We start from the raw sequence: 20,089 nt of genomic DNA, 5'->3' as shown, positions 1-20,089 counted from the left end.
ACGAGAACAAAATTTTTAAAGGAATAAAGTAAGATAAAATAGGGTGTTCCGGTACCGAATGTAACACGCCTTGCTCAGCTACACTGTAGTCGGGTGAGGGGTGTCACATTAGGTATAGCTAAAAGATATATTATATGATATATTATGTATTAATAACTCAATTCAAAATTTAAATACTAATTCAAGTATGACTTTTTAAGAAAATAATTACATAAAATTATTTTAAGAACTGAAAACCGAACTAGAATCGTACCGAACCGAATCAGAACGGAAGAAGTGCGAACTGTACCGAACTAAAACAAAAAAAAATGAAGCACTGAACTGAAACCGTATCGAAATTTCAAAATTTCGGTTTGGTTCCGGTTTCTAAGCAAATCCCGAATTGAACTGAAATCGAATACCCCTAGCTGATGAATACTCAAACAGATGAATTATATATTTGGTAACCACAACTTATAACTGATAGGCAACTGAGAGAATATCCATCAGTTACAGTTTGTATCAATTCTAATTTTAGAGCTGTTTATTATCATCTAGTAGCTTATTTGATTTTATTTTTTATTTTGGCCATATTATCTTTTTAAAAATTTATTAATTATAAAATAGTTTTTTATATTAATAAATTATTTAAAATTACAATAAATAATAAATAAATATAATTTTTTTAAATATAATAATTATAATGTTAATTTTCATATATACTTAAAAAATAATTATATTTTAATATGGTTTATAATAAATTAATAATTATATGTCTATTTTAATAGTAAAATAAATAATATAATAAATATCCTTATTAGTCATTTTACATATAATTTTACCAAATGCTTAATACATCAATTACAATTAGCTATCATCTGTTAGCAACAGCTATTAGCTATCAATTATCCACTATCAGTTATATCTAACAATTAAAGTAAATATATTTTAAATTAATTCTTAATATTCTCTCATTTGTATATTTAAAAAAAATAATTTTTTTTCAATAACAATTTTAATATTAATACTAAATAGACACTATAAATACTATAAATATTTCTAAGCCAAACATCAATTTTTTTTTATTTTTTTAATAATATTATTATTTTTCTCGGCAGTAATGTCTGATGTGTCACTCAAAGGCAAGTAACGTCTAGTCTGTCGGCTCAAATATTGGCACTGGTTTACGTGACATATCTGTGTTGCCAAGGAAAAATTTTGTTTTGCATCTTCACTATCACAATTCATTTACGTTTCTCTTTGCTTTGTTTTCTACTCGTACTTCCTTTGTCGTGTATTGTTTGTGTGTGCTTCCAGATTCTATATATAGAATCTTCAGACTTCAATAGCCAATAGATTAGACATTCTTTCAACGCCACAGAAATTATTAAATGAAGCCATTCTACATGTTGTGATTTCATTGACAACTCTAAATTTTGTGAGCCCTTGATTGGTTTTCGTACATTTTTAAGTGAGCGAAGATTGAAGATTTCGAGTTTAAATTTTTCTATTTACTTATTTTGAGAAAGCAAAAAGATTATTTGCTACTGAATAGTTTTTATTATGTAAATTTAAAATATACATAATTACATAATTACATAATATTATATGATTTGACCGTAATATTTATCTTTACGGATAAAACGAGAGAAAAAATTTTACTATAATAAAAAGAGTAAGATAAATTTAGTGTAATTTTTAAATATCTTACAAATTTTTATTATAAAAAAGTAATAAATATAATATTTATACTGATTTATATCATGGGACATTGCTCTCCCTCATCCTTAATATATCAGTTCATGCTCTCTACTATCACCACAAATCTCACCTTTTATTCTAATTAGATTATAACATAAAATTTTCGAGTCATATTACAGTTTGGTTAATGAGATGATATGCGGCATGTAAGTTGAAGGATAGCTGAAAGAACAAAATGATGCATGGTGGCAAATGTTTCAGATATTCTGATATTCAGATTTTACAATCTGTTTAAATTGATTTGTTTAATCTAAAATTTTTAACCGAAAATTAAATGAATAAAATTTATTTCATAAAAGAATTAATATTTTAATCCGAAATAATTTGTAATTTACAAATTGACATGAATTTATTCTTATTATTATTATTATTATTTTTTTTTTTGCTTTTTTTTAAAGGTTCTTTCAAGCCCTTGAGAAATTGGGCAATAATCACTTAAAGTGTTGTCAAATTAATTAGACCACTTAACTATTGAACTTTTTAAAATAGCTATTTAAGTCCTTAAACTTTTGAAAATGGCTCTAAAAAATCCAAAACCCTAACGTTATTAAGTCTCCATTTCCAAATTTAAGAAAATGAACATTTAAACCCTTAAGCAATTATCAGATTAATGTCATTTAATAAACTATCCCACTGAATAAATATATTAAATTATAAAACTTTAATAAGTAATCAAGTTTATAAATAAATTATGTTATTTATATTGCTAATAAATAAAAAAAATATTATTAAAAAAGGATAAATATTTAAATTTATTAAAAATTATATAAAAAAATCTTTTATTTCAACCAAATACTAAAAGAATGCAGATTTTCCTTTCTTTTCTCATCAACCAAACACTAGACTTTATTCTTAAAATCTCCTTAAAATATTTTTAAAGTATCATTTAAAAAAACTTATGAATATTATTCATATATAAAAATATAATGAAAATTTAAATTTAAGAAAAAATTTTAGATTTTTTCTTAATAAAATTAATAAAAGCCATAGATTATAAGAATTATAAATAATAAAAGTCATAAAAATAAAACTTTTAATAAAGCTGATAAAGAATTATACAAAATAGTTTTAGATTTTCTTTATTTCTCAATCATAATATAGTTTGACTCTCATATTTATGTAAGAAAATTAAATTTATCTTATATAGAATATTTAAAATTTTTTAAAGGAAATTTTGAGATTAAAATTTAGTATTTAGTTGATGAGAAAAGAAAGAAAAATTTAAATTGTTTTCAATGTTTGGTTGAAATAATTTATACATTTTTAATAAATTTAAATTTAAATATTTATAAATTTTAATAATATTTTATTTATTTATTTATTGATTTTTAAAATCATTTTATTTTTGTTGTTAATAATATAAATTAACATAATTTGTTTACAAACTTAATTATTAACCATTTTAAAATTAAATTTATTTATTTAGTGGGGTTTAAATGACAATTGGATTGTTTATTAAGGGTTTAAATGTCAATTTTTTTTTTTTTTTTTTAATTTGAAAACAAAAATTTGGTAGCGCTAGAGTTTTAGACTTTTTTGAACTGTTTTCAAAAGTTTAAGGACATAAATAGCCCATTTAGTTTGATCAGGGCTTAAGTGATTATTGGCTAATTTCTCAAGGGCTTCAAAGGGCCTATTATCTTTCTCTCTCTCTTTTTATGTTTTTTTATTTTTTATTTTTTTTAACAATAATGTATAATCAATAGGTAATCCAAATCAACTCACAAATTAAATGGCTCAATTTAAATTCATTCAAAATAGACAAAATTAAAAATATTCATAATTTAAAAGAATAAAAACTAAATTATTTGAATGTGTCTGAACTGATATATTTGCCACTAATTCTAGTCATGTTATAATTTTTTGTTTTTGAATAAAAGCTTATTTATTAAAGCTCAAATACATGAAGGCAAATCATTAGCTACAAAAGAAAGGACACTAGGAGGAATCTCCTTAATCCATATAAGTTATTCAGCATTAAAACTTAAAGAGACTTTTACTAAAGAGTGGGTAACTAAATTCCCCTCTTTAATGACATGGATACAAGTAAAATAAGAGCAATTCTGAGCAGCCAAAGACAAATTGTGAAATCTCGTTCCCACGTAGTTGGATGGAAAAGATCTCAAATTGAAAAGTTTAACTAGTCATGTTATAATTCATTTCAACTTTCATGTTCAATTGGAAGAGGTTTATTACAAATGTAATGATTATAATAGTAAAATGTACTAATTTCTAAACTTGGCTTGGTGTTAATTAAGAGAAAGGGTAGTGGGGCTTGATGTGCACTATAATCACATTAATTATAATGCTTGCTAAGTTATTCAAGTTACAATGCAAGGAAACAAAGAAGGCAATTGGGAGTTGTGATACGGTGCATAGTAGGAAAAAGAAGGCCAACTGCTAGCTTAAGTAATATGGTGCGTAATGAGCAACAGAATTGAGAAATAGAAATTCCCGCGTTTATTTTAGTTTGTTAGCTGAGTTGTACAAGTTTGTTAGACAGCTAAAACATTCTTCTAGAATGATTCAAGATTTGTATATATAAAGCTTGATTAGCCATCAATAAAATCCATTCCTTTCCCAAATATTCTTTTGCTTGTTGTTTTCCACATGGTATTAGAGCAGCCTATGGTACTGAAAACCATTTTTCAGCTTTTTTATTCTTGAGCTGGGTACTGAGAAATCTTATTCTCAAATACAATTTGCTTTTGTTCTCTATTGCAATTTTATTTTGTTTTCAATTGAAGTTTTCAAGTTTTATTTGATTCATTGTGGCAACTGTTGGAGATATTCATCATGAATAAGTTTAGAACCTTGGGCTTAGTGTTCAAGAAGCAGTTAACAAAATTGAAGGTGATATGCTTCATCTCCAGAACTTGAATCATCCAGGAATGGAACTCGAATAATCCAAGAATGGTACTAGTTAGTGCTCTTTTAATTGCCAATAGCTATCTAACCTGGAGTAGGGCTATGATGATAGAATTGAGAGTGAAGGATAAACTTAGAATCATAGATGGAAGTTGCAAGGGCTATGATGATAGAACTGAGAGTGGATGATAAGCTTGGGTTCACAGATGGAAGTTGCAAGAAGCTTGAAGTTGGATTTGCTAAATTTGTGTACTAGTAGAGGGCAGATAGCATGGTGATAGCATGGATTTTGAATTCTGTTAGTAATATGCCCTAGAGCATAACTAGTAATTTGTATCTTGTAAATATTAATTCCTCTTTAATGACATATATTTTCTTTTAATTTAAATTGTTTAAATTTAATTGAAAATATCCTTCAACAGCTTGTTAGATGTTCATTCTTAAGGTGTTAAGAACCTAGTACAAGTGTTATAAATTTTAGTTCACAGTCAAGGATACCTCATTAGGTATGATTTATCCATATAGACTGTCACCTATGTTTGTTTCTATAGATGAGTATGAGATATTAATAAGATGGAATGGTGAGTCTCATTCCATATAACAAACATGGTGGGCATTTACAAGATAAGTAGGCTAAACTAGTGACATTAAGATGATATGTACATGGAGTTTACTTTTGTTATAATAGTGCATATAATCTCTTGACCTGAGATAACACGGTTTTCATGTATATAGGTGGTTTGAGTTTGATACCATTGACATACTTGTACTAGATATGAGTATACGAATGTGTGTTGGCTCCGACTAATTATATATGAAGATAGGTGTTTAGTCAAAATAAAATCTGTTGCCCTAAGTAAATAGGGATAAAATTCTATATCTATTTTAGTTGTTCTTGATAAATAAAGTTCTTAGCTAGGATAGATAGACTTACTTAGAAAAGTGTTTCTAATTGAAAAGTCTTGTTAATGAAGAATTAGAATTAAGATGAGGACATATGATTCTAAGCAATTAGGGTTTGACATAAACCCTGACCCTAGTTAGAATTGAGATTTTGTAGTGGAGAGATTTTAGCGCATGGCATGTATGATCAAGGTTTATGAGTTAAGTACAAATTAATTCATTACTAGTTGGATAATCATGATACACTATGCTAGGTGTCAACTATGATTTATGAGAACTAAGAGTGATAAGGGAATTTCACTCTAAGGGTGCGTTTGGTATGAGATTAATAAGGGTTAATAATTAACCTTATAATTTTTAATGCTGTTTGGATACTTTAAAGTGAGCAGGTTAATTTTTAACCTTATTAATATTTAACATCTTTTTAGGGGTTAAATGTTAACCTTGGGGTCAGTAGGTTAACAGAAGCTAAATACATTATTTATATATCTCTTTTCTATTTCTTCTTAACTTGTTTTATTTTTTGGTCCCGTCATCTCCAAAAACTCTTTTTCTCCTACAACAACAAGAATGTACGATTTTTTTTTTGTCAATCACATGAGCAAGACTATAAATTTTCTAGGTGTAAAAAATATGGATTTCTATCTTGTTTATTCCATTATGAGTTGAAAAAAATTATATATATATATATATGAAATAAAATTTTTAAATTAAATTATTTACAAATAAAAAATAATATTACAAAAAATAAAAAAAAATTTTGATATTTGTTATTAAAATATAAAAAATAGATGTTTATATATTTTCATGTGAGCTCAATTTTTTAACCTTGTACCAAATATCATTAATTGTTACACCATTAAATATCTTTTACACCCTTAATAATTACTCTTTAAATTTTATAAGGTTAATACTTAATCTTCAATTTTTTAACTTTATACCAAACGCAGGTTGACACTTAACCCTCAAGGTTAACACTTAAGTATAGAATAGTTCCAATAATATTAAGGAGTTAAAATTATTCTCATTGCCAATTAGTAATGAACCTAGAAAGTCATACACAATAAGAATAACATGATCAAAGCATAATTAATTTGATTAATTAATTAAATGGTTTAATTAATTAATTAAATTAATATATATATTTTTTAGTTTGCAATTAAATTGTAAAGTCTATTGTATGACTTAAAACTAAATTCATCAATGGAAGCATTCAAGTTAATATTTAAAGCATTCAAGTTAATATTTAAAGTGTTTAAATATAAACTTGATTAATTAATTTAAAGGTAAGAGATTTTAATTTGGTTAGAATGACTTAAGAAGTCATGAGAGGGAAAAATTAATGGTTAATTAGTGTTTTTCATAATACTAATTAATTAGTGTTTTAATTCCCTTATTTATGCTAATTTGGCAAGTGGTCAAATCAAAATTAGAAAACACATCTAATTAGTGAATTAGACGAGGACACTTGTAAAGCAGGTAATCATTAGTGGTCAACCACTAATTGACCTTAAGGGTAATTAAAACTCTCTAATGGTTAGAGATTGGAAGAAAAAAGTGTGTTAATCTTTTCTTCTTTTACTTTTTCTCTCAAACCAAGCTCTCCCATCCTTTTCTTTGTGTTTGATTCAAGAGGAATTTGAAGTTGTTACTCTTGAATTAAGGGTAGAGAAATTGTTTCTTTATACTTCCATAAGCTTAAAACCAAGAAAAACCTTAAACTTCATCTTTGTGCAGACTTGGTCAAGACAAGGAGAGGAAGCACAAAGGAATTTTGGTTGAAAATTTGTGCTTTTGTCTTCTTGTTAATGTGGACAGACTAGAGGATTGACTCTTGGCAATCTAAGCTTTCCAGATTAGGTGTTGAATGTGATTCTACACCTTTATGGGTAAAGTCCTTAATTTTATCTTAATAATTTTAAGGTTTCAGTTCTTCAATGGCAAATAGGCTTTTTAGCAATTGAGTTACAAGAGTTGTAATCTAAAATATGTATTTTTATAATAGCATAAAGAATTTGTATGTTGCATGAAATATTAGGGTTTAAAATTTTAAAATTGCTAAGTTGGCACCCTTGATGCTATTTTTCTTTCAATTAGTATCAGAGCCACCCTATTTTGCAATTAAGAACTTTATTTCGTGTTATATGTTGGTTGGGAATCAGGAAAAATTCATTTTGGAATGTTAAAATTAAAAATTTTTGAGCTTTAGACCTATGACACGGCCCAAGGCGTGTTCTGGAACATGGACTGTGTAATCTTCTGTTGAAATTGAAAATTCTATAAAAAAAATGCTTGCAGAATGTCGAATTACACGGTCCGTGTTGCAGAACACGGCCCATGTTGTGGAGTATGCCCAGGCCGTGTTCAGCTTGGTGTGTTCAATTACACGGTGCATGTTGCAAAACACGACCCTTGTTATGGAACATGCCCAGGCCGTGTTCTGCTAGAAAATTTCAATTTTTTCAAAATTGTTTTTTATTTTTTCTAATTTTTCTTTATAGTTAAAGTGTTTAATCATAATCCCAACCAAAATAACTTATTTTTGGATGAGATTCAAAAAGGAAAATAATTATTTTTAACATTAGATATTTAAAATATTTTTTTATTATTCCAGAGTTGAATATGGAAATGCATGAAGGATGATCATGGACCTAGTTTGACCTATGTGATTGTTTTATTTATTTTTATTTTATGGGAATGTAATAATTATTCTTATTGTTTACAAAGAGCATGTATTATAAAGTTGTTATAATTAGACCGAGGTTGTAAATTCATTTATTTGGGCTTGCAGGCTCTTTTTTTTTTTTGGTATTTTCACCTTGGTATGCCAAGGGTACTTAATGTAATTGGCTTTGGTGGAAACTACAAGAAGAAAATAGTTTATATCATTGATGGAGATCATTGAGAGTATAAGACTTCAAGAGTTGAAGATTGTCAAGCTTGGTTCGAATAGATGAATGTTAACCTAGGATGCCCTAAAATCTAATTCTTGTGGCTAGGATTGGATTCCCATAGAATAGTCCATGATCATGTCTTTTACATTACTGTTGATGTATGTATGTATGAGATATGTATGTTCATGAATGTATATAAGATATGTATGAAAAACAGTTAATGTGCAAAGTGAGACCAAATAGTAAATAATTTATCCAAGAAATCTTCTAATCAAATGATTAAGTTAGTAATGGCGTAATTTTGGAAATTACATCATGGATCTACACTAAGGCAATTATTTGAGAAGTTTTAAAAATTTACATTGTTGGCTATGGTAACATAGGAATGATGTATTTGGTTTAAGGGATCTTCTTAAAGTAATTGTTGAAACATGAGATGTTGTGAGTATGTAATACTTTAGTGATCAAGAATGGATGTACCTGAGATCATTAAAGTTCAAATTTGCATGCTTACTGACCTAGTGGGCTTAACTTAACTAATGCAAGATAAACTAAGAATGGATGCACCTGAGGTTTTGAGCATCAGGAGCTAAATAATTAATTGAACCTCACATGAGAAGTGAAGAGTAAAGTGTTACTCACTTATAAAATGTTATAAATCCAAGAATAGATGTACTTAAAGATGATTAACAATTTATAGGAATTTAATCACCCACTAAAAATCTATTCCAACTAGGATTTTTGTTTCCTACTTTGGAAGTGTAGGATTTGTTAAATTAGTGGGAGGACCAATTTGATTAAAAGACCATGATCATTTTGGTTAATTACTTGGTATAATATACTAATTAGAATCTTGTTATTTTCCGTAGTTAATTCTGATAAAATGATATCAAAACCCTCAAATGTTCTCACTAGCATACTTGATAACAATAGGCTAACTGGGCCTAACTTCTCAGATTGATTGAGAAATCTCAAGATTATCTTGAATTTAGAGTGTATTTGATATGTTCTGGACTCAAAAGTTCCTAGTCCCTTACTTGAAGGGGCTTCTCAAGAGGAACATGATACTTTGGCTAAGTGGAAGGAGGATGACACCATAACAAAGTGTTACATGCTTACTTTTATGGCTAATGAGTTTTAGAAGCAACACGAAAAGATGCATACATCATCTGAAATCCTGGATCACTTACAAGAGTTGTATGGTGAATATAACAGGAATACTAGATATGAGATATTTAAGCAGCTATTTAGGATAAAGATGATAGAACGGATGGATGTGAGAGCCCATGTACACAAGATGATCAGGCTCATTGAGCAGCTTGAGGCTTTCACTTCAAACATATTTGATCTTATAATCCCTTCCTGAGTCATTTGGATCATTTATCACAAAATTCCATATGACTAAGATGGAATGCACACTTGCTGGGTTACTAAATCTGCTGGTAATTGCACAAAATAATATGCTTGGCAGTAAAGGGAAGGAAGTTGCTTTAGTTGCTTCTTCTTCTTCTGGAAAGTCTAAGAAGAAGAAAGGCAATAAAAATAAGAAAACTTCCACCTCAGGTCCTTCTGGTAGAATAGCCAAAAACCTATCTAAGAAGAAGAAAAAGATTGAAGCTATAGTAGACAAATGAAAATGTTTTCATTGTCAGAAGGAAGGGCATTAGAAAAGAAATTGCCCTGAGTATTTAGCATTTCTGAAGAGCTAGAAGGAAAAACCGTCTGAATGTATGTCCATATCTTGTTATTAAGATACTAATGATATTTATAGTTTATCTACAGCTTAGGTTTTAGATACTGGTGCATGTTCTCACATATGTTTTGATATGTAGAAACTAGCAAGCAGTGAAAGCTTAGAGGCACAAGATGTTAGACTTCAAATTGGCAATGGAGCAAGTGTTGCAGCTTTAGCCATAGGGTCTATATCTATGTATCCAAAAGAAAATGTTTTGTTTTTGAATCATATTTTGTATGTACATGATGCTTTTAAAAATATCATTTTTGTATCTAGTTTGACTAGTAATGGATATGAATTTCATTTTATAGATGATGTTTACAATATTTATTTTAGAAATAAAATTGTTAGCGTGGGTTATTTGTAAGATTATCTTTATTATTTAGACAATAATAACAAAACAACTCTAAGAAATCAAATTGAGTTTAATGCAATCATTGAAACCAAATCAAGTCCAAGACAGCTTTGGCACTTAAGATTAGGTCATATTGCACAAGATAGGAGTACAAAGTTGAAAAAGATGGGGATTTTATCCACATTAGGTTTTAAACCTACTCCAACTTGTGAATCCTATCTTCCAGGAAAAATAACTAGATCACCTTTTATTGGATATGGAATAAGAGCTAAAGAAGTTTTGGAGCTAGTATATAGTGATGTATGTGATCCATTTAAAGAAATGGCAAGAGTAGGTTTTTCCTACTTCATTACTTTTATAGATGATATATCCAGGTATGGATATTTGTATTTAATGAAATACAATCATGAATCTCTTAAAAAGTTCAAAGAATTCAAATCTGAAGTGGAAAAACAAATAAGAAAAAATATTAAAATTCTAAGATCAGATTAAGGAGGTGAATACTTAAGTACTGAATTCAATGATTTCCTAAAAGAACATGGCATTATTTCTCAATTGACTATTCCTGAAACACTACAATTGAATGGTGTATCTGAAAGGAGAAATCGTACCCTATTGGATATGGTGCTAAGTATGATGAACTATACTGACCTTCCAATCTCTTTATAGGGATTTGCTTTAGAAACAACTTTATATCTTTTAAATCATGTCCCTTCCAAATCAGTCTATTCCACTCTATATGAGATACGCTATGGAAAGAAACTAAGTCTTAAACATGTTAAGATTTGGGATTGTCTAACTTATATCAAAAAGCTGAAGACTGATAAATTAGAAACAAAATCAGAAACAAAATCAGAAAAGGGGCGGTTTGTTAGTTATCCAAAAGATAGTTTTGGATATTATTTTCATCTTCCTACAACACAAAGAGATGTGACAAGTAGAGATGTAATTTTTCTTGAAAAACAGTTTATTCAGGAAGGTAGCAAAGTAAGGAAAATAGAATTTGAATTAGAGAATTCTGACAAATAAATAGATAAAATGGATATTGATCCATCCAGTGAGTCTATACCAATTGATGATGTTTCCATATCAATTCCTCGAAGATCAAGTAGAATATCTTATCCTTCGGATAGATATGGATTTCTTCATGAGAATGAATAAGAGTTATTTGTTCATGAAGAAATTAATCATGGTGATGATTCTATGACTTATGAAGAAGCTGTATCAGGTATAGATTCTTCAAAAAGGATAGATGCTATGAAGTCCTAAATGGATTTAGATGCTATGAAGTCCAAAATGGATTCCATGTATAAGAATCAAGTTTAGGATCTTATAGACCCACCTGAAGGTATTGTATCAATAGGGAATAAATGGATTTTTAAGAGAAAAATTAGTTCTAATGGAAAGATAGAGACTTATAAAGTAAGGCTAGTAGCGAAAGGGTTTTACCAAAGGCATGGGATCGATTATGAAGAGACCTTTTTGTCTGTAGCCATGCTAAAATTCATTAGGATTTTATTGGCAATAGCCACATATTATGATTATGAGATTTGGCATATGGATGTCAAAACTGCTTTCCTCAATGGATACATAGAGGAAGACATTTTCATGGAACAACATAAGGGTTTTGAATCCAAGGATGATCCTAAAGAATGCAAACTTAAAAGATCCATTTATGGTCTAAATCAAGCTTCAAGGAGTTGGAACATACGTTTTGATGAAACCATTAAATCCTTTAGTTTAATTAAAAATAAAGAAGAACCATGTGTGTACAGGAAGGTTAGTGGGAGTGCAACCACTTTCCTAATCTTGTAGTGGATGACATATTGTTAATAGGTAATGATGTCGGTATGCTAATAATTGTAAAAATCTAGTTGTCTAGTACTTTTTCCATGAAAGACTTAGAGGAAGCAACCTATATTCTAGGAATCTGAATCTATAGAGATAGATAAAAAAGAATGATAGGTTTATCCAAAAGTCTATACTTGGAAAAAGTATTAAAAAGTTCAACATGTTCAATTGCAAGAAAGGATTATTGCCTGTAAGGCACGGTATCCATCTTTCCAAAGATATGTCTCCAAGGACACCTGAGGAAAGAGAAAAGATGGCAAAAATTCCATATGCTTCAGCAATTGAAAGTCTAATGTATGCTATATTGTGCACAAGGCCGAATATTGATTATGCTGTTAGTTTGACTAGCAGATTTCAATTCAATCCAGGTTTAGAACACTGGACTGCAGTTAAGAGTATCCTTAAATACTTTGTCACACCTTATCCCTGGTAAGGCATGACATGTTCCCGTAGCATACCTAAAGAATTACCGAACTCCACCTACTGATAACCCATTAGTTATGCTACAAAGGATTTTAAAACAAATCATAGCTTTTTATCTTATCAATTCTTTTGCAGAAAACTGCATGAGAATAGTTAAAATTACATATAAACATTCATTGGAAATAATGATAGACTAAATATTACAAAAGTTACATTTTCAAAGTCTCAAAGTAAAATACAAAATAGTTACAAACTCAAAATGTGATAGCAATGCAATGCTTTTAAATACAAACTGCTCAATGTCCGTACATCCATATATATAGGTACAAAATACATCCAAAGGAATCACAAGGGTATACCTAACGTAAATACCCACAAACAATACTAAAATGCTGCTTTCAAGTCTCTCACTCGGTAGCCTTCTCCTTTCCTTTACCTGCGATAGCATAAAGAAGCTATCGCTGAGTATATCACTCAGTGGTGCATAACTAATAACTTTAAAACTTAAGTTAAAACACAATTTGTCAAAGCATAATAAATCACATTTTTCTTAAGCATGAAAACTTCACAATAGTTCTAAGTTCATAAGAGCCATTTATTGGAATAACATTTCAAATGAGAAATCATACTTCATAAATCACAATTCACAAAACATTAGTTTTGCCAACATCAACACACAGTTTAGGCCATGACACAAAATTTGACGATCAGTGTCATGTTGTACACCACGACAAAGCAATCTCAACCTCACTAACCGTTATTAATGAGGGAAGGGGCTAGCTGGCTAATGAGTACTCATGTAGTCTCACCCACTAATCGTTATTAATGGGAGACATGATCAATATCAATTATCAACCCCAAGTAGCCGTTACTACTGGGGAGTTCCGAAAGGGACTATCATGCTAACTGTGGTTTCAAAACAGTTTCCAAAAATTTTCCACTCAACAATCACATTTATAAACTAATAAACACATTTAAATTCATCATAATATCCAAATAATGGTGGCAACACCCAAATTTCTCAAATGCAAGAGAAAAACTATATTCCTGTCAAAGTAAACTTGTTCAAAGCAAACTCATTCAAATAAACACATTCCAAACAATTTACAAGTTTAAAAATGAAGAAAAGGTTATTTGTGAACAAACCTTCAATGCTCTCCTTTCTCTTTACTCACTATTCCTTGTCCATCCCAACCTCTTTCTCTACTGAAAATACACAAATAAAATGTCTCAATACACATCTCAATTGCTGCCAAGAACTCATTACATGAATATCTAATGCATCCCAAATTAGCTTTGTAAATTTTTTAAAAATTTTGGTTTTGGACAACTTGGTACCCCAATCTTTGAATCCAATTTTTACCTAGTTTCGATCATAATTTGGTGAGGTGTTCTTCATAAAAATTGTTCATCTAGGTCTTAACTTTATTTTTCTTTTTGAATCGCCTAATTCAGAGCTGTGTAGCTCAAGTTATGCCCAAAAAATGATTACTGTTCATGTCACTGTTCATGCTGCAGATTTAGTTCTGGCAGATTTATCGATCCAACTTCGTTCAGCAACTTGATCAAGTTAAGTCCATAATTTTGTCACACCTTACCCCTCTATAAGGCATAACATGATCCCATAGAATACCTAATGAACTACCGCACTTCACCTACCGATAACTCATTAAGTACCCTACAAGGGATTTTAAAACAATTTTCTTATTTTTAATAAGTGGTGAGCATTTTATAATAGGTATTTAAAATATTTAGTTAAAATTAAAATTAATTAATATTTTTGGCCCATTTTATTTTTCCATAAATTTTATAAAAATTTTGACAGAGTTCCGTTTATATTTTGAGAAAACAGTTCTTCAACTACCTGTAAAAAGCACTTCTAAAAATGTTTTCTCAACAACTACTTCAATTTCACAATCAAACTTAATCCATTTCAACAACTCCATAATCATTTCAATCAATTTCTCAAGTTCAAAATTCAATAATCCTAAAAAATACTAGCTATACATTTCATTCAAATTAAATAAAATAATTCCACTCATATTTCATTAGAGACAAAACAATTTATATAACTCCTTACAAAATTTACATCAAAAGAAATACAAACTAAACTTTATTACAAACTTCATACAAATTTTGTACAAGCTGCTCAAGATGCATTTACATGTCCATACATTTATATGCAATACATACATCAAAAGAAATATTTACAATTAGGGTATAAATTATACTCGATAACTTCAAGCTGAATAATTTTTAATCCTTAGCAGCTCAATCTGCTGCTCTTCTAGTCTCTGTATTTGCAACAGCAATAGAAGCTATCGCTAAGTACTAGGACTCAGTGGTGCACAACATACTAAAATAATCTTTATGCAAAATATAAATCACATTTATTCAAAAATTTGACTAAACATGAGCATTAAACACAAAACATGAATTATGATATTTTAATGCAAACTAAGTTCATTTCAAAGTATCAAAACACATTTCATAAAACCCACAGTTAGATCATGCCACTCGAAACAAATAGAATCTCAATAGCCAGAGGCTAAAGAGAAATCACATCACAAGGCTAGCTAACTCAAATATATGGATATCCATTCACATCCTCTTCTACTGGCACACCTCAACACTTCTCCAGAGAAGGAATCAAAATTCGAAACTAATTACCCCCACTAGTCGTGCTAGTGAGGTGTTCAAATATATGGTCATGACACTGTGGTTTCAAAACTTATCTTAATAATTTGCTAAACATTATCGTTTCAAATATACATAATAACTTTCAACAATTTAGATCAAACATCATAAGAATGTCATAATCCAATATTTCACATTATTCAAAACAGTATGCAAAAGATGATTATAAAAAGTATACGTTGTGCACAACCCTCAAATGAGTCGCCTGTTGGCCTTGACTCGACTCCACTGGTTCTGTTCCGGTATTCTTTTCAACTGAAACACACAATTTTACAGTGTTTCAGTACCATAACTTAGCATAAATCCAAAAATAAATTTAACTTCACTTTTACCTAGGTCTAACGTGCTAAACTCGATGTTCTTGAAATTTTGTGTTTCGGGGTTACTATTCATTATACTATTCAAGTCAAATTGTTGACTTTCTAAGGCTTAATAGGTATGGGAACTCCAACTTCACCCACATACCACATTTTGGTCACTAAATTTGTTGGTTTTGGTCATTTTCTCAAAACTTAGGTCTTTTAGGCAAAATTGCCAATTTTCAGTTTTGGAGTCTTAAGTTGCACTATTTCATTGGTCCTTTTACTGTTGGAATTTGGCAAAACTTTCTTCACAAAAAATGTTCCATATTGTCTTAAGTTTATTCTCCTTTTTGAATCACTCCAATTGGAGTTTCGTAGCTCAAGTTATGTCTAAAATACAGTTACTGTTCATGCTGCAAATTTTAGTTCTGGCAGATTTATTGATCCAACTTCGTTCAGCAATTTGATCAAGTTAAGTCCATAATTTGGTCTAATTTTATTCATATGAAATGTTCTACTATGTCTTAGGTTTCCATCGGTTCAAGAATCGCTTAAATCAGAGTTTTCTAAAAAGAGTTATAGCCATTGAAACTTTACTGTTCATATGGTAAATCTGCAGTCCTGCAGATTCAATGATCTAACTTTGCTCAGTAATTTGATTGTGTTAATGGCATAATTTGGGTTGGTTTCTTTATGAAAGTTATAGGTCTATATTCCATCTAACCACTGGTAAAATTTCAGGTCATTTTGACCTGCCTAGCTCGGGTTATGACCAAATGAACAAACACTTGTTCATTTGGTCAGTTTGTGCAGAGGCAGACTGTGATTTCTCAACTTTGGTCAATTTGTTCACTAGGTTTTAGTCACTTTTTGGGCATGCTTCCTAAATGAAAATTGTGTCATTTAGTGCCTATTTTCATTCCCAATTGGTCCCATACCAATTGGACTTGTAAAATTTCATTTTTGGTCCCCCAAAGGAAGTGGCAGCATGACCACACTCCCTTCGAATTTGGCTTTAATTCCAACATTTCTAACACACTTAATTAGGTCACAAATGGCCATTTTTCACTTCACATTAGGTCAAAGAGACCATTTACCACTTCCTCACATTTTTAGTCTCTAAACCCTAATGTCCAAAACCCTAAGTTGCCAATTTCTTGCATTTAGCTACTTTCAAACTCTTTAAACATAACCACTTACTAATTCAAGGTTCATATACCCATTCAAGTAAATCAAACCATGCAAATCACCCTCCCCTCATGCTGGCCGAATTTCAACCTAGTCCCTCAACAATTTGTTTCATTTCATTTTAAGTTTATTTACAAGTAATTCAAGCTAAAAACACAACAAGTAAACTAATCTTGCATCTTAAATCACTAACCTTTGTGTAGCAACTTCTAACTCCCCTTTTCTCCAATTTTCTTTCTTTTTCTTGCTCTTCTATACTCTTCAAGATGCAAGGATGAGGTTTAGTGGAGAATTTTAGGGGAACTCATGGTTAATTTAGGGTGTATAAAGCTTGAGCTAAGAGCTCTAATGGAGGTTTGAGAGTGAGCTTTGGGAGAGGGAAAGTGGACGGCTGGTTTTGGGGGAGAAGATGAGAATAATTTCTTTTTTTTTTATGTTGTTTTTATCTTATTTAAAAGATTTTTAACTTAGTCAAATTTGGTAGGAAAAGAATTTTTTTATTATGACATCATCCTTGATGTCACACATGATGATGTCACTACCTTTTTAACTTTTTTATTTTTTTTTCTATTTATTTTTCTATTAGTTCTTTAATTAAATTCTCGATTCTGAAATTTTCTTTTCTCTGATTTTATTTGATAGTTAGGTCAGGAGTCAGCTCTCGGGGTCAATTGACCAAATTGCCCCTCGCTGGTTCATCTCGGTTTGCAAATAATTCAATATTTCTTTTGGCTCCCTGACCTAATTATTTGACTGACTTAACAGTTTTTTTTCTTGATTTTCTCTTTTCCACTGTGTTCATAAGGGTCCTAAGGACCGCAGCGTCACATTTTACGGTTCGAAATTTGAGTTGAAAATGACTTCGTAGTCCTTACCGAAAAGGTCACCCATCGCTGTGACTCTCGGCTCGTTTAACTTCTTATGTTCTGTTTTTCTTGTTTATACTTAACTAATTGGCAATTACTAATTATTTGTGTTTATAGGTTATCTAGTTGTCTTAAGTGTGGTTCTAATCTCCTTAATTGTCCGGACCGACATTGGTCACCGGAACAGTGAAATATACCAGGCTATACAAATGAGGGTGTTACAAATTTGGTCTAATGTTCTACATACAAAATGATCTACTATGTCTTAGGTTTCCATCGGTCAAGAATTGCCTAAATTGGAGTTTTCTAGAGAGAGTTATGGCCATGCAAAGTTTACTATTCATATGGTAAATCTACAATTCTACAGTTTCAGTGATTCAACTTTGCTCAGCAATTTAATTGGGTTAAGTCCATAATTTGGCCTCAAGTTCTTCATATGAAATGTTCTACTATGTCTTAGGTTTCCATCGGTTTAAGAATCGCCTAAATCAGAGTTTTCTAGAGAGATTTATGGCCAAGCAAAATTTACTGTTTATATGGTCAAATTCTGCAGGTTCCAGAATTGTGTCTCTAAGTTCAAGCCAAGGTTTAGGCAATTTTTGGGCAGTTTCTGGGGTGGGTCTCTTCATGAAAATTCTACCTTATGTCTTAAGTTTCATTTCCAATTGGTTTCACATCAATTAAAGTTGTGTAGCTCAATTTATGGGCTGTCAAACACACTGAACTCAGTGTGCAAATTGTGCCCTAGGTTTAAAATTTTCATTTCTTCAATTATTCCCTCTAACCAACCTCAATTCACATTTAATTCACCCAAAATGACTATAATTTAGTATTGACACATCAATGGCACTTCCTAGCACAAACCCCACAATTTTCAAACACCAAAGTTTATAATTTTTCCTAATCCTACCATTTCATTACTTTCATTCATCAACCCAATGTCAATTCAAACTAAATAAACCTCAAATGATCATAATTTAACACTACACACACCAATTTCACTCTCTAGCATCAAAACCCAATTTTTCCATGAACCCTAATCTCCCATAATTAAATTTATACACATTTCATCCAATTTCTTTGCTCTAATCATGCATACTACTTCAACTAAGCTTGATTTCATCATCATTTTCATTGAAATATATCAAACCCTAATTTTTCTCTAATTTGGCCAAAACCCTAGTTTAGGTTCCATGTATGATTCCTTTTATTTTCTTATGAAATTTCATCATAATCTAACTTAATTTAAGGTTTGTATAACAAAATGAGCATTAAAGAACTTACCTCTTGATGACTTCCTTCCAACTCCCCAAATTTTCAATTTTCTTCTAATCTCTTGTTTCCCCTTACTTTTAATCTCTAAATCAAATATTAATTTGGTGCTCTCTAAGATGCAAAACCCATAGAGGAAAAGGAAGGAATTGAGTTTTGAGAATGGGTGTCAATGGAGAAAGAAGGAAGAAGAAGAAAGAAAGAAAGAGAGAAGGAAAGAGAGTGGGTGGTAACTAAATGGGAAAGAAAGGGAGGGTTTTGTCTTGTTTTATACTTATTTATTCCTTTTTAATTCATTTAATGAGTTGTCCAAAGCCCATTGGTCTCTTAAATTTTAATTATGTCAAAAAATATAATTTAAAATTCTAGATTTTTGCCTCTTTTATTTTCTTTTCACTTTTACTCTAATTTTTCCCTCAATATTTCTTCATAATTCAATGTTTTATTTTTATTTAATTTAATTTACATTTTAGTTAAAAGTCAACTCTTGAAGTGAATTGACCAAAATGCCCCTCATCGGGTCATAATCCTTTTTTTTTTTATACCCGTTAAATCCTTAGGTCTTTGGTTCACTTTAATTTTTATTGTGTCTATCTCAATTAATTTTCTATTTATTTTTGGTCCTCAAGGTTTCTTTGAATAGTACTAGTCACGGATCAAAAATGGTACTATTCCTTGAAAATAAAATTTCGTCCTCGAAATTTACCTGGTCTCATTCTCTGAATAGCTGTGGGTGCTGTCTCCTCATGTCCTTCTCACTCTCCCATGTAGCCTCCTGGCCTGAATGATGGTTCCACAGCACTTTGACTAAAGGTATCTGTTTGTTTCTCAGCTGTTTTGCCTCATATGCCAAGATCTTTATAGGCTTTTCATCATATGTCAGTTCTGGATTCACTTCAATCTCCTCTACTGGCAAAATGTGAGAGGGGTCTGATCTATAGCTCCTCAACATGGAGACATGGAAGACATTATGAATCTTTTCCAACTCCGGAGGC

Source organism: Hevea brasiliensis, chromosome 12 (genome assembly GCF_030052815.1).
Source record: "Hevea brasiliensis isolate MT/VB/25A 57/8 chromosome 12, ASM3005281v1, whole genome shotgun sequence".
Lineage (NCBI taxonomy): Eukaryota > Viridiplantae > Streptophyta > Magnoliopsida > Malpighiales > Euphorbiaceae > Hevea > Hevea brasiliensis.
The sequence above is the reverse complement of the archived record's forward strand: the minus strand, read 5'-3'. Positions refer to the sequence as shown.